Consider the following 16,359-nt stretch of genomic DNA (forward strand, 5'->3'; position numbering starts at 1 on the left):
ATGAATCTCAAGATACTGTGTTGGGTGAAAGAATATATTCTTTTTCTAATTTCTTTATTGGGGGATTAATGTTTTACATTTGACAATAAATACAATAGTTTGTACATGCAAAACATTTCTCAGTTTTCCACATAACAATACAACCCCCACTAGGTACTCTGTTATCGTTTTTGGACCTGTGAAAGAATATATTCTTAAGAAGCTACAAAGTATATGTATGTATTTATACTACATCTTCAAAAATATAAAAGGAAGTAGTGAAGTAGGTCAGGCCAGAGGCTCTAAAGTCCCAGGTTCAATCCCCTGCACCACCATATATCAGAGCTGAGCAGTGTTCTGGCGAAAAAAAAAAAAAAAAAAAAGAGAAAGAAAAAGAAAAAGAAATCAAGAGAGGAAGGGAAGACAGAGAGGGGGAGAAAAAGATAGATACCTGCAGACATGTTTCACCGTTTGTGAAGCGACCCCTCTGCCGGTGGGGAGTTGGAGGCTCCAACCAGGATCCTTGAGCAGGTCTGATTTGGATTTTTTAAAGATTTATTTATTTGCTTATTTATAGGAAGGCACGAGAGGATCAATACGGTACATAGGATGCCATGGATCAAAGTCAGGACATCATGATTTAAAGTCTAAAACTCTAGCCACTATACCACCTCCAGGGCTGGGGTTTGGAGAATTTTTTTTATTAAGTACTACACTATATTGCTTTCCTCACATTATACTGTCTTGGCGTAAGAAGGCAGGAACAGGAGGGCTGTGCGGCGGCACATTAGGTTAAGCGCACATAGTATGAAGTTCAAGGATAGGTACAAGGATTCAGTTCGAGCCTCAGTTCCCCACCTGTAGGGGCGGGGGTGACTTCACAAGCAGTGAAGCAGGTCTGCAAATGTCTCTCTGTCTCTCCCACCTTCTCCATTTCTCTCTGTCCTATCCAATTAAAAAAAAAAAAAAGAGGCCGGGTGGTGACGCACCTGGTTGAGTATATATGTTCCAGTGTTCAAGGACCCAAGTTCAAGCCCCCATCCTCACCTGTAAGGGGAAAGCTTTGCAAGTGGTGAAGCAGGGCTGCAAGTGTATCTCTCTGTCTCTCTCCTTTCCTATCACCCCCTTCCCTCTCAATTTCTGGCAGTCTCTATCAAATAAATAAATACATAAATACTAAACCTTTTTAAAAAATGAAAAATGGCCACCAGGAACAGTAGATTTGTAGTGCTGGCGCCGAGCCCCAGCGATAATACGGGAGAAAAAAAAATTTTTTTAAGGCAGGAACAGCAGCCCAGGTGCTGGCACAATGGATAAAACCTTGGAGTCTCAAGTATGAGATCCTGAGTTTTACTCCCAGTGTTGCCTTTGCCAGAATGATATTCTCCGTTTCTCTCTCTCTCTCTCTCTCTCAAACAAAACAAAACAAAACAAAACAAAACAAAACAAAACAAAACAAAAAAAGACTAGAGCAAAGGCCATGAAAAAGAGGGAAAATGGGGGCCAGACTGTGGTGCACCTGGTTAAATGCACATATTACCAAGTGCAAGGACTCGGCTTCAAGACCCCACTCCCCAGTTGCAGGGTGTCAATAACCCTGGTGGCCATATAGATAAATAAATAAATACATTCATACATACATAAATAATAAATAAGAGGGAAAGTTACACAGAAAGCTAATCAATATTGATGGCTATTAAAGTCTGAGAAATAAATATCTAACTCATTTATTAATATCCTTTTTTCTGCTTGACACAGACATAACTGATAAAATTGCAAAAACATGTAAAAATCATGTGATTTTTTATACATATAGTTTGTGATTCTTCCCACCTAATTAATGAACACATATTGACGTATATAATGCATATTTACATACACAATACACATATATACCTATTACAGTCAAGATGTTTTATATTAGAGTCTCAGGTCTTATTCATCTTTTAGCTTAAAGTTTATTGCTATTCCCCTTACTCACCAGCCCCTGCCATGCACTTTATGCTGTGTTTTTATTTTTATTTTTTAAATTATTTTTATTTACTTATTGGATAGACAGGCAGAAATTGAGAAGGAAGGGGGAGATAGAAAAGGAGTGAGACAGAGAGAAACCTGCAGCTCTGCTTCACCACTTGTGAAGCTTTCCCCCTGCAGGTAGGGACCAGGAGCCCGAACTCGGGTCCTTGTGCACTTTATAACATGTGTACTTAACCAGGTGCACCACCGCCTGGCCCCTATGCTGCTATGATGAGTTTGGGTTTTTGTTGTTGTTGGCTACAGGGTTATCACTGGGGTGCAATGCCTGCAAAATGAACCCACTGTGAGAAGGAAGGGGGAGATTTAAAGGCAGAAAGATACCTGCAGCAGGGCTACACCAATTGTGATATTTTTAGAGACTGGGAGCTTGAGTCTGGATTCTTATACCTGGTAATGTGTGTACTGCACCAAGTGTGCCACTACTTAGCCCCAAGCTAGACTTTCCTTTAATCCATATAAAAGAGATAACACAATATTACTCCTTAACATTTATGCAATCCTTCACTTAAATAAAAAGCAAAAATAGCCAGAATAAGCATTGAAATGTTTCGCTGTATTTTGAAATATGGACATTCTTATACTTCCTTTTCCTTGTTTTTATCAGGGAACATCTGATCTAACAATTGCCTCTCCCAAAGCCATCTTAAAAGAAAAACATATTCTAGAGTTCTTTTGCCACCTTCTGGTCAATTATAGTATTGCTACTGAACCTCTATATGCCTCTGGGCAGGACAGACACTAGGAAAAAAAAAACCTGCAATGCCAATTTTAGGGTGAGTATTTTGCCAGCTTTTCATTATTATTGCTACTTTCTTTGGGTGTCTGAATTTATCTAGATCTTTCTTTTTTTTTTTTTTTAGAATTTATTTATTTATTTATTTATTTATTCACGAGAGAGATAGGAGAAGAGAAAGAACCAGACATCACTCTGGTACATGTGCTGCTGGGGACCAAACTCGGACCTCATGGTTGAGAATCCAATGCTTTATCCACTGTGCCACCTCCCAGACCACTATCTAGATCTTTCTTAAGGTTTAGTGGCTAACACTTCCATGCATTACTGAAATATTATACCAAAGCTGGTGATAACCCAAAACCTTGCTAAAGAAAGCTGTCTTGCCAGTTTTCTAAAGAGATATACCTGGCCCACAGACATGAAAAAATGCTCTACTTATCATTAGAGAAATGCAAGTTAAACTACAGTGAGCTTTACATTTCACACCTGTTTCGAATGGTCTTCATCAACAAAATAGAAAATGACACGTGTTGGCGGGTTGCGGAGGGAAAAAAAAAAGACTGAGACACCGTTAGGAGGAATGCAAACTGATACAAACCCTTTGGAAGACTGTATTGAGAGTCCTTAAGCAAATAAAAATGGAGCTATCTTATGATCCAGCAACGCTACTCTTGGGTACTTATCCAAAGGACACACAAATGCTAATTCTAAGAACATATGCTCCCCTAAGTTCATAGCTACATTGTTCATTAATAGCCAAAGAGTGAAAGCAGCCTAAATGAAAGATAGCTAAAAACTAGATAGCAAAGTGATGGGATATATATTCTGTAACACTATTCTCCAATGAAAAAGGTTCTTTAGGACAAAATGCGTAGAACTGGAGGTGATTATGACTAACAAAGTAAGAAATGAAAGACAACTACTGGATGGTTTCATTTCTTTTTTAAAAAAATATTTATTTATTCCCTTTTGTTGCCCTTGTTTTTTTATTGTTGTAGTAGTTATTATTGTTGTTATTGATGTCGTTGTTGGCTAGGACAGAGAGAAATGGAGAGAGGAGGGGAAGACAGAGAGAAGAGAAAGAGACACCTGCAGACCTGCTCACCGCCTGTGAAGCGACTCCCCTGCAGGTCGGGAACTGGGGGCTCAAACCGGATCTTTTGCTGGGCAGTACCCAGCTCCCCCTGCTTAACGCTGTGGTCTATTTACATAATCACTGTTTTACCTGAGGCCCGCCCTGTCTGCAGGACGCTGGTTTAATCCCACTGGTTTGCACTCTTTTTGCTCCACCCTCTCTTCCTCACATCCTGTTTTCCATCCTACTATTTCCTTCTTGGCGAGTATAAATACAGATTCTTTTCTGATCCAACACATGTTGGATTGCCTTCTGGCTCCGCCAGTCCCAGAGTCTCTCTCCTGAGACGCTAGCCCGACACAAGTTCCTGATCCCTCTCCCACACAGCAGCCTAGGTTGGCTCCAGTCAAGTTCTCTCCAACCCAGAGAGCACGTGCTTGGGAAGAAGCACCCTCAGGCTATCCCGGCAACCTTTACCCGGGTCCTTGCACTTTGCGCCATGTGCGCTTAATCTGCTGCTGGATGGTTTCACTTTTATGTGGAATCTGGAGAGCTAGATGGAGCACCTGAGTTTGCAAAAATAAAAATCATATGTAATATGTAAACTGTCTCTAAAACTGTGGGGACTGTGGTGGTTATCGTTGGGAAGGTGGAGGCACAGAATTTGGGTGGTGGGTGCAGGGTGGAACTATACCCTGGAAGCTTACAATATTGAAAACCACTATTAATTACAAGTAAAACATGGCGAGAGAGAAAGAGAGACAGCTGTATTGTAACTTAGAAGGTGGCTCAATGGATAAAAGCACTGGTATCTCCAGCATGTGGCTATGTGTTCAATCCCCAGCATCATATATACCAGAGTATGTCATTGTCATCATTGTCTGTCTCATAAATAAATGCAAAAGAAAGAAAGAGAGGAAGGAAGAGAAAGAGAGAAAGAAAGAAATCTGAGGAGATAGTATAATTGTTATGCAAACAGACTCTCATGCCCAGGGCTCCAAAGCCCCAAGTTCAATAACCACAGCACCATAAGCCAGGGCTGAGCAGTGCTCTGGTTAAAAAAAATAAAAAAGTGTTTGGGGCAAGGGTAGATAGCATAATGGTTATGAAAAGAGACTCTCGTGCCTGATGCTCCATAGTCCCAGGTTCAATCCCCCACATCAACATAAGCCAGAGCTGAGCAGTTCGCTAGTAATTAAAAAAAAAAGAAAAAAAAAGTGTCTCTCTCACCAAACCCTGCTAATAATGGAGAGCTTATGTGCCTTTCCACAGTCATAACAGTCTCAAGACAATTCTTTCTGCCCAAACAATGCAACAAATCAGAATTTTTAAAAAATATTTTTTAAAATATTGATTTATTGTGGTCCGGGAGGTGGCGCAGTGGATAAAGCATTGGATGCTCAACCATGAGGTCCCGAGTTCAATCCCCGCCAGCACATGTACCAGAGTGATGTCTGGTTCTTTCTCTCCTCCTATCTCTCTCATGAATAAATAAATTCTAAAAATATTAATTATTATTGTTATTTATTGTTGCCATTGTTGTTTTTATCGTTGTTGTAGTTATTGTTGTTGATGTTGTCGTTGTTAGATAGGACAGAGAGAAATGGAGAGAGGAGAGGAGGGGAAGACAGAGAAGGGGAGAGAAAGATAGATACCTACAGACCTGCTTCACCACCTGTGAAGCGACTCCCCTGCAGGTGGGGAGCCAGGGGCTCCAACAGATCCTCACGCTGGTCCTTGCACTTTACCCTGCATGCGCTTAACCCACTGCGCTATCACCTGACTCCCAACAAATCAGAATTTTTTAAATAGATTTTGTTTTATTTTTTAAATTTCTTTATTGGGGGAATAATGGTTTACAGTCAACAGTAAGATACAACCGTTTGTATATGCATAGCATTTGTATTTTCCACATAACAACTTAACCCCCACTAGGTCCTCCTCTGCTATTATGATCCAGGACCTGAACCCTCCCGCCCACCCCAGAGTTTTTTTTAATGTTTATTTATTTCCTTTCGTTGCCCTTGTTGTTTTATTGTTGTAGTTATTATTTTTGTTGGATAGGTCAGAGAGAAATGGAGAGAGGAGGGGAAGACAGAGAGGAGGAGAGAAAGGGAGACACACCTACAGACCTGCTTCACCGCTTGTGAAACGACTCCCCAACAGGTGGAGAGCCGAGGGCTTGAACTGGAATCCTTACTCTGGTCCTTGTGTTTTTGTGTCACATGCGCTTAACCCGCTGGGCTACATCCGGACTCCCTCCCCCAGAGTTTTTTAGTTTGCTGCAATACACAATTATTTTATTTTAATAATAGAGAAATACAGGGGCCAGATGGTGGAGCACTTGGTTGGGTGCACATGTTACAAAGCACAAGGATATAGGTTTAAGTCCCCGGTCCCCACCTGCAGGGGGAAATCTTTGTGAGTGGTGAAGCAGGGCTGCAGGTGTCTCTCTGTCTCTCTCCCTCTCTATTACCCCCTTCCCTCTTGATTTCTGACTGTCTCTATCCAATGAATAAATAAATATATTTAAAGAGAGAGAGAAACACAGAAAGAGACCAGCTCAGTTCTGATTTATGGTGGTGCTGAGGACTGAAACCTGGGACTTTGGAGTCTTTTGCATAACCATTGCTAGCTTGACAATCTAGAATTCCCCCCACCCACCCCTTATAGGATAGGACACAGAGAAATTGAGAGGGAAGGGGAAGATAGAGAAGGAGAGAGAAAGACAGACACCGCAGACCTAATTGACTACTTGTAAAGTGACCCCCCCCCCAGCAAGTGGGGAGCCAGGGGCTTAGGCCAGGATCGTTGCACGGGTCTTTGTGCTTTGTACTATGTGTGCTTAAGCCAGTGTGTTACTGCCCGGCCCCCTCAACCTAAAATTCTTAAATTAATCACTATTGTTAAGGAATTCTGCTGGATATAAGAATCACTGGAGCCGGGCTGGGTAAAGGACAAAGAAGTTTATTCTCATGGACCAAGAGTCCAGATCACTCTGAAAACTCATGGCCCTGAACAAGGGCTCGGTTCTAGTTTTATACCCTCAGGCAGTGCAGAAGCAGGCTCTGGTTACAGAAGCAGATGTAGCAGGCACGATTTGTATTTTGGTCCTTTTTGGCTCTGGCTGTCTTCCTGACAGGTGTTTCTACCCCAGAGCTGCAGGAGTAGGGATATTTCTGGAATTACCCTAACCAGACATGGTCAGTTACAATTGTCTTCACCCAGGTTATGGATGGGGATGGGCTTACTCTTTCTCTAGAGCTGGGGAGCAGGGGACTTTCACACTTTAATACCTACTCTTAATAAAAAAACACATTCTTAATAAACACTCTTAGGGCCTTTTACAAATTTAATACAAACATCTTTTCTTTTTTAAGATTTTATTTATTGATTGATAAGAAAGATAGAAGGAGAGAGAGAAAGAACCAGACATCACTCTGGTACATGTGCTGCCGGGGCTTGAACTCAGGACCTCATGCCTGAAAGTCAAGAGCTTTATCCTGGACCACATATAAGTATAGACACACTCTTAACATGAATTTGAGAGGGCTCACTATCCTATTTCTGATCTCAGACCTGGTCTCTCCCTCCCATGACTCTTTCGACATTGTAAAACTGAACTCAATTCTACACTTGTTAAATAATAACTGCCCCCTCCCCATTAGGGAAAGATAGAAATGGGCTAGGGGTATGGATCAATCTGCCAATGTTCATGTTCAGTAGAGAAGCAATTACAGAAGCTAAACCTTCCAACCTCTGCACTCCATAAAGAATTTTGGTCCAGTGGTCCAGGAGATGGTGCAGTGGATAAAGTACTGGACTCTCAGGCATGAGGTCCTGAGTTAGATTTCCCAACAGTACATATACCAGAGTGATGTCTGGTTCTTTCTCTCTCTCTTCTTGTCATTCTCATTAGTAAATAATAAGAAGAAGAAGGAGGAGGAGGAGGAGGAGGAGAAGAAGAAGGGGCCTAGTGGTGGTGCCCCTGGTTGAACGCATATGTTACAATGCGTAAGGACCTAGGTTCAAGCCCCCAGTCCCCACCTGCAGGGGGAAAACTTCACGAGTGGTGAAGCAGTGTTGCAGGTGTCTCAAACCTTCTCTTATCTCCCCATTCCCTCTCGATTTTTGACTGTCTCTATCCAATAAATAAATAAAGATAATTTTAAAAAATTTAAAAAAAAAAGAATTTTGGTGCATAATCCCAGAGGGACAAAGAATAAGGAACCTCCCAATGGAGGGGAACTCTAGTAGTGGGAATTGTACCTCTCTTATCCTACAATCCTGTTAATCATTATTAAATCACTAATAAAAAAATTAAAAATATAATAGTAATTCCCCTTTCATGCCTGAGGCCAAAGGTCCCAGATTCAAACCTTAGCACTACCATAAGCCAGAACTGAATACTGCTCTGATAAAATTTAAAAATATTCTCAAAGTATAGGGCTCCAAAGTCCCAGATTCAATCTCTAATAACACCATAAGCAGAGATGATCAGTGTTCTGGCAAAAAAAAAAAAAAAAAACCCACACTAAAGAATTGGCCTCCCTTTTTCTTTCTTTTTAAAATATTTTTTGTGAAGACCCAAATAAATCGGATAGTAAATGAAAGAGGAGATATCACAACAGACAATGCAGAAATTCAACATATCATGTGAGGCTTCTATGAACAACTATATGCCACCAAGCTAGAGAACCTGGAAGAAATGAATGATTTCCTAGATACCTACCAACTTCCAAAACTAAGTAAAGAGGAAGAGGATAACATGAAGAGGCCCATCACAGCTAATGAAATTAAAACAGTTATCAAAAATCTTCCCAAAAATAAAAGTCCTGGACCAGATGGTTTTACAAATGAATTCTACAAAACCTTCAAAGAAGAACTAATACCTCTACTTTTAAAAGTCTTCCAGAAGATTGAAGACACTGGAATACTCCCTGCCAGCTTCTATGAAGCCAACATCACCCTGATACCAAAAGCAGACAGGGACACAACCAAAAAAGAAAACTACAGACCAATATCTCTGATGAACATAGATGCGAAAATATTGAACAAAATTCTAGCCAACCGGATACAGCAGGATATCAAAAAGATTGTTCATCATGACCATGTGGGGTTTATCCCAGGCATGCAAGGTTGGTTTAATATACGTAAATCAATCAATGTGATCCACCACATCAACAAAAGCAAGACCAAAAACCACATGGTCATATCAATAGATGCAGAGAAAGCCTTTGACAAAATACAACATCCCTTTATGATCAAAACACTACAAAAAATAGGAATAGATGGAAAATTCCTGAAGATAGTGGAGTCTATATATAGCAAACCTACAGTCAACATCATAGTCAATGGTGAAAAACTGGAAGCATTTCCCCTCAGATCAGGTACCAGACAGGGCTGCCCACTATCACCATTACTATTCAACATAGTGTTGGAAGTTCTTGCCATAGCAATCAGGCAGGAGCAAGGAATTCAAGGGATACAGATTGGAAGAGAAGAAGTCAAACTCTCCTTATTTGCAGATGACATGATAGTATACATGAAAAAACCTAAGGAATCCAGCAAGAAGCTTTTGGAAATCATCAGGCAATACAGTAAGGTGTCAGGCTATAAAATTAACATTCAAAAGTCAGTGGCATTCCTCTATGCAAACACTAAGAAGAAATTGAAATCCAGAAATCAGTTCCTTTTTCTATAGCAACAAAAACAATAAAATATCTAGGAGTAAACCTAACCAAAGAAGTGAAAGACTTGTATACTGAAAATTATGAGTCACTACTCAAAGAAATTGAAAAAGACACAAAGAAGTGAAAAGATATTCCATGTTCATGGGTTGGAAGAATTAACATCATCAAAATGAATATATTACCCAGAGCCATCTACAAATTTAATGCTATCCCCATCAAGATCCCAAGCACATTTTTTAGGAGAATAGAACAAATGCTACAAATGTTTATCTGGAACCAGAAAAGACCTAGAATTGCCAAAACAATCTTGAGAAAAAAGAACAGAACCAGAGGCATCACACTCCCGGATCTCAAACTGTATTATAGGGCCATTGTCATCAAAACTGCTTGGTACTGGAACATGAATAGACACACTGACCAGTGGAATAGAATTGAGAGCCCAGAAATGAGGCCCCACACCTATGGACATCTAATCTTTGACAAAGGGGCCCAGACTATTACATGGGGAAAGCAGAGTCTCTTCAACAAACGGTGTTGGATTAAATGGGTCGAAACATGCAGAAGAATGAAGCTGAACCACTATATTTCACCAAATACACAAGTAAATTCCAAGTGGATCAAGGACTTGGATGTTAGACCACAAACTATCAGATACTTAGAGGAAAATATTGGCAGAACTGTTTTCCGCATAAATTTTAAAGAAATCTTCAATGAAACGAATCCAATTACAAAAAAGACTAAGGCAAGTATAAACCTATGGGACTACATCAAATTAAAAAGCTTCTTCACAGCAAAAGAAACCACTGCCCAAACCAAGAGACCCCTCACAGAATGGGAGAAGATCTTTACATGCCATACATCAGATAAGAGTTTAATAACCAACATATATAAAGAGCTTGCCAGACTCAACAAGACAACAAATAACCCCATCCAAAAGTGGGGGGAGGACTTGGACAGAATATTCACCACAGAAGAGGTCCAAAAGGCCGAGAAACACATGAAAAAATGCTCCAAGTCTCTGACTGTCAGAGAAATGCAAATAAAGACAACAATGAGATATCACTTCACTCCTGTGAGAATGTCATACATCAGAAAAGGGAACAGCAGCAAATGCTGGAGAGGGTGTGGGGTCAAAGGAACCCTCCTGCACTGCTGGTGGGAATGTCAATTGGTCCAACCTCTGTGGAGAACAGTCTGGAGAACTCTCAGAAGGCTAGAAATGGACCTACCCTATGACCCTGCAATTCCCCTCCTGGGGATATATCCTAAGGAACTCAACACATCCATCCAAAAAGATCTGTGTACACATATGTTCTTGGCAGCACAATTTGTAATAGCCAAAACCTGGAAGCAACCCAGGTGTCCAACAACAGATGAGTAGCTGAGCAAGTTGTGGTCTATATACACAATGGAATACTACTCAGCTGTAAAAAATGGTGACTTCACCGTTTTCAGCCGATCTTGGATGGACCTTGAAAAAATCATGTTGAGTGAGTGAAATAAGTCAGAAACAGAAGGATGAATATGGGATGATCTCACTCTCAGGCCGAAGTTGAAAAACAAGATTAGAAAAGAAAACACAAGTCAAACCTGAAATGAAATTGGAGTATTACACCAAAGTAAAAGACTCTGGGGTGGGTGGGTGGGTGGGGAGAATACAGGTCCATGAAAGATGATGAATGACATAGTGGGGATTGTATTGTTAAATGGGAATCTGGGGGATGTTATGCATGTACAAACTATTGTATTTACTGTTGAATGTAAAACATTAATTCCCCAATAAAGAAATAAATTATTAAAAAAAAAAGATGGTGCAGGACTGAACCTGGGACTTTGGAGCCTCAGGCACGGGAGTCAAAAAAAAATAAATAAAATATTTTTTGTATTATCTTTATTTATTTATTGATAGAGACAGTCAGAAATCAAGAGGGGAGGGGGTAAAGAGAGAGGGAGACATCTGCAGCCCTGCTTCACCACTTGCAAAGCTTTCCCCCTGTAGGTGGGGGCCAGAGGCTCGAACGCAGGTCCTTGGGTATTGAAACGTACGCTCAACCAGGTGCGCCACCACCTGGTCCCTTGTCCTCCCTTTTCCCCACCATTCCAAGTTGACTTTTAAAAAATTATTTAATTAATGATTTATTTGTTGGATAGAGACAAAGAGCAATTTAGAAGGAAGGAGATAGACACCTGCAGCATTGCTTCACCACTCTGAAGTGTCCCCCCCTTCAGGTGGGGACTGGGGACTTGAACCTCAGTCTTTATGCAAGGTAATATGTGCACTCTAGGGTGTGTGCCACCACCTGGCCACTACAGTACGTTTTGTGTGATGGTTTCTATTGGATCCCCAACACTGAATATTACTGACCTATACTCTGATGTCTCTCAATCAATTTATCTTTCTCAATAAATAAATATCAAAGTAAAAAGAGCGAGCCCAACAAATTCTTTAAATAATTCTACTCTTGGGGCTGGGTGGTGGCACACCTGGTTGAGCGCACATGTTACAGTGCTCAGGGACCCAGGTTCAAGCCCCCAGTTCCCACCTGTAGGGGGAAAGCTTTGCAAGTGGTGAAGCAGTGCTGCAGGTGTCTCTCTCTCTCTCTCTCTCTCTCCCCCTTCCCTCTCAATTTCTGGCTGTCTCTATCCAATAAATAAATAAAGAAAATGCAAAAATAAATAAATAAATAAATCTACTCTCATCGATCAGGACTATAAATGCTTTCCTTGCTGCATCAAGACATTTACAGAGACAAAGGGTAAATAATTAGCTCTCTAAAGTACACTTATGGGCTGGGGAGCCAGCATAATGGTTATACAAAAGATTTTCAGGGTGGAGGTATAGCATATTGGTTATGCAAAGAGACTTTTATGCCTAAGGTTCTCAAGTCCCAGGTTCAATCCCCCACACCACCATAAGCCAGAGCTGAGCAGTGCTCGGGTTAAAATAAAACAAATAAATAAATGAAAAAAAAAAAAGAGATTTTCATGCCTGAGGCTCTGAGTCACCAGGTTCAATAAGCCAGAGCTAAGTACTATTCCAGACTGTTTGTTTGTTGTCACTGTTTATTTTTGTTCTTTTTTAACCATTAAGCAATTTATTTTTATTTATTTACTTTTATTGTTTTTATTTATATATTGAAATTTCGGGTGGTAGCACACCTGGTTGAGTGCACGTATTACAATGTGAAAGGACCTGGGTTTGAGCCCCTGGTCCCCACCTGCAGGGGGAAAACTTTGTGAGTGGTGAAGCAGTGCTGCAGGTGTTTCTCTGTCTCTCTCCCTCTCTACCACCTCCTCTCCTCTTGATTTCTGGCTATCTCTATCCAATAAATAAAGATAATAAATAAATAAATAAAAATAAATACTAAGATACATATTTTAAGAGCCTCTACATTCTTTTAATTTTTTTAACACTTAAAGTTTAAATAAGTGGCAACTATGGACAAGAAAGCACTACCCAAGGGGTCAGGAGATAGCTTACCAGGTATAGCACACACCTTACTGTGTGCTAGGATCCAGGTTCAAGCTATCAGAACCATAAAAGGAGTGCCATGCACAGTCGAAGCATCAAGAGTGGCAGAGCAGAGTTATGGTGCCCCTCCTCTGTCTCTCTCACTCTAGATCACTCTCCTAGTTTCTAAGACTGAGTCCAACAAGTGAGGCTTTATCTCACATGATGGAAGCCACAGAGGGGGGAAAAATTACATACAAGCTTTTTTTTTTTTTTGCATCCAGGGTTATCCATGGGGTTTGGTGCCTACACTACCAACCCACTGCTCCTGGAGGCTATTTTTTCCCTTTTGTTGCCCTGTTGTTTATCCTTGTTATTGTTATTATTGTTGTTATTGCTGTCATTGTTGTTGGATAAAACAGTGAGAAACCAAGAGAGGAGGGGAAGACAGAGAGGGGGAGAGGAAGACACCTGCAGACCATAACCGCTTGTAAAGCGACTCCCTTACAGGTGGGGAGCCGGGGGCTGGAACTCAGATCCTTGCGCTGGTCCTTGTGCGCCTAACCCGCTGCGCTAGCACCCGGCCCCCACGATAAAGGTTTTTTTTTTTTTTAATCAATAGTTTAGAAGAAAATTCACAGCTGCATTGGAAATTTTAACATATTTATACTTTTTCTTTTTTTTTAACTTTTAAAATGATTTGTTTATTTATTGGATAGAGACAGAGAAATTTAGAAGGGAGGGGGAGATAAAGAAGGAGAGAGACAGAGAAACACCTGCAGCCCTGCTTCACCACTTGTGAAGCTTTCCCCCTTCAGGTGGGGACCAGAGGCTTGAACCTGGGTCCTTGCATACTGTAATGTGTGCGCTTAACCGGGTGCACGGCCGCCTGACCCAAACACTTGTTCTAATAAACAGTATCATTTGTATTTTACAACCCCTAACATGAACAAGAATTACCATATTCTACAATCTTCAATATCCCTCATAAAAAAAAAAAAAAAAAAAGAAGACTTTGTGATCCTTGGAAAGCAGCAAACTAAATTGCAACATTCTTCTTTCAAGCCAGCAATGCCTATTCCTAGCATTTAAAGGATAAGAAGTAAGTACTCTTTTTCGACTCTAACCACACAGGGGTGGAGAGATAGCAAAGGGCAAAGCTCGCTGAAAAAAATGTCACCAGAACTGGAACCAAGAGCCAGTGCCAAGAAGCACGACATTACATTGGCGCGTTTTCTTCCATCACTCTCTCCACTCCAGATTCCCATCATGTCCCACAAACGCCACGGAGGTTGTAAAGAGCAGTTTGCAACTCAGAGACAGGGCGGTCATAGCACAAATGCAAATGTACTAAACTGCACTGAATGTAAATACAGCTTGCCCCAGCATTGGTCCGGAGGCCAGCCTGAGCTATATGAATTAAAAGAGAACCGGTGCAGTCACCTAGTGCCCCCCAGCAGAGAACTCCCGGCAGCCCCCGGATATCCAGCTTAACAGATATCCAGCTCCGCCACCCAAGGCTCCTGCAACAACCAAACCTGCAGCAATAAACAAGCCGGCAAGGCGGATGTACCAACCTCTCTGGAGCTGGACAGCAACTGGCTTCTACAAGCTGAAGGTAAATGCGCTATTTACACCATTTCAAAACCGGAACCCGGGAGGAATGCAAAACCAAGCAACCCTCGGGTGGGGTAAGGGGAAAGTGGCAGAGGGGGTTTCTGAAAACACAGTGCACGGCTTCTTCTCTTTTTATTCCTTTTTGCCTGTACTTTGAGAAATACCTTCATAAGATGTTCTATTACTCTACAGACAGAACGCTCCAATACGTAGTATTGGGGCCAGGCTGTGGCACACCTGGTTAAGCGCACACATTACAATGCACAAGGACCCAGGTTCAACCCTCTGGTCCCCACCTGCAGGGGGAAAGCTTCAGGAGTGGTGAAGCAGGGCTGTGGGTGTTTGTCTCAATCCCTATCTCCCCTTCCTTTCTCAATTTCTCTCTGTCTCTAGCAAGTAAAAATAATAAATAAATAAATAAAGTTGACGTTTAAAAAAATCATTTTATAAAGTATTATTTAGGAAGCAAAAGTGTCAGTGTTGAATTCAACGACACTTACATCTCAAACTATTTTGGGAGGAGATACAGTATATTATGCAATTCTACTTGCAAGGATTTGTTTACTTGTTTGTTTTTCTGGAGTTTTTTGTTTGTTTTGTTTTTGTCTGTCTGTTTAGAGTAAATCTGTCACTGGGAAGATAGTGGTAAAGCAAAAGTACTTCCATGCCTGGGGCACAAAAGTGTTCCAGGTTTAATACGCAGGACCACTATAAACCAGAGCTGAGCAGTGCTCTCTCTGGTAATGAAAAAAACAAAAACAATAAGGTCCTATATTAATAATAAGAATGGTAATTTGTTAAATTTTATATCTCAAATTCATCGGATAGATATCAATGACTCATAAGCAAAATATGACCCTCTACTGGCGACCTCTCGCAGTCCCCGAATGTAATGTAAATGGTGAAATGGTTGTTTACTAAGTCTAGGTCCCGCCGGCAGACGCGCAGAGACCCCGGAGCCAGTCTACACCGGGGAAAGGAGAGCGGCGGAGACCGCCACGTAGAGCGACCAGCGTCTGTGAGGCTTCTGCAGAGGCCCGCGCCTCCGCACTGCTGGGCGTGCTAAAGTCAGCAGGCAGGGGAGTGACCCGCAGAGTGACGGGTGAGTGCGTGAGCCCCACCCCTGCTATGCGAGCTAGGCAGGTGACACAGTGCCAGCCCAGCCGCCCCTACCTTTCCAAAGGCCTCCGATTGGCCGGGGCACAGATAAGAGAGGCACTCACCGCTTTAGCTGCTCCGAAGCCTCCTGCGCTGAGGTGCTTAGGGAGGCGCAGCTCTGCGCCCCGGCTTTGGCGGCCGCCTGGGTGGCAGGTTCTGCAGGAACACTGTCCCGTGGCATCGCAGTCACGCAAAACAGCAGCAGTTCTGCAGGCGCTCCGCTCACTACCCTTCTTCTTCTAGCGTTTGCCCTTCTTCCGTAGCCAGTCAACAGCGTCAGGTTGAGCCTGATGTAAAGTTTCGAGACCTCGACTCCGCTCCGCCCATTCCTGAGAATGACCAATGGGGGCGCAGCGCGGGAAGCTGGGGGCGGAGAGAAGCTGATCGCCACGCCCACGACCTCTCCTGCAGAAATCCAGGCCAGCCAACCTAAACCTTTCAGGTTTGCCCCTGCTGAGAAAGGGAAGTGTAAAGTTGTTACTGACCAAGCCCTATCACAAACTGAGGCTGACACAGGAAATTGACGAAGTTGAAATTTTTATTCACACCAGCACATAGAATAGGCAGTATTCTAAACTCACACAAAGACACACATAGGGTCTCAGCTGATAGA

General features: G+C 42.0%; 1 long non-coding RNA gene across 1 annotated transcript in view; it reads right to left on the reverse strand.

The window, feature by feature from the left end:
* The window catches only part of LOC132537476 (uncharacterized), a 30,412-nt gene extending 14,445 nt beyond the window's left edge, over positions 1-15,967 (reverse strand). The window contains exon 1 of the long non-coding RNA XR_009548928.1: positions 15,812-15,967. This is a non-coding gene — a long non-coding RNA (uncharacterized LOC132537476). The remainder of the gene's footprint in view (positions 1-15,811) is intronic.
* Between the last annotated feature and the right edge of the window lie 392 nt (positions 15,968-16,359).

Source organism: Erinaceus europaeus, chromosome 3 (assembly GCF_950295315.1).
Source record: "Erinaceus europaeus chromosome 3, mEriEur2.1, whole genome shotgun sequence".
In the NCBI taxonomy this organism is placed as follows: Eukaryota; Metazoa; Chordata; class Mammalia; order Eulipotyphla; family Erinaceidae; genus Erinaceus; species Erinaceus europaeus.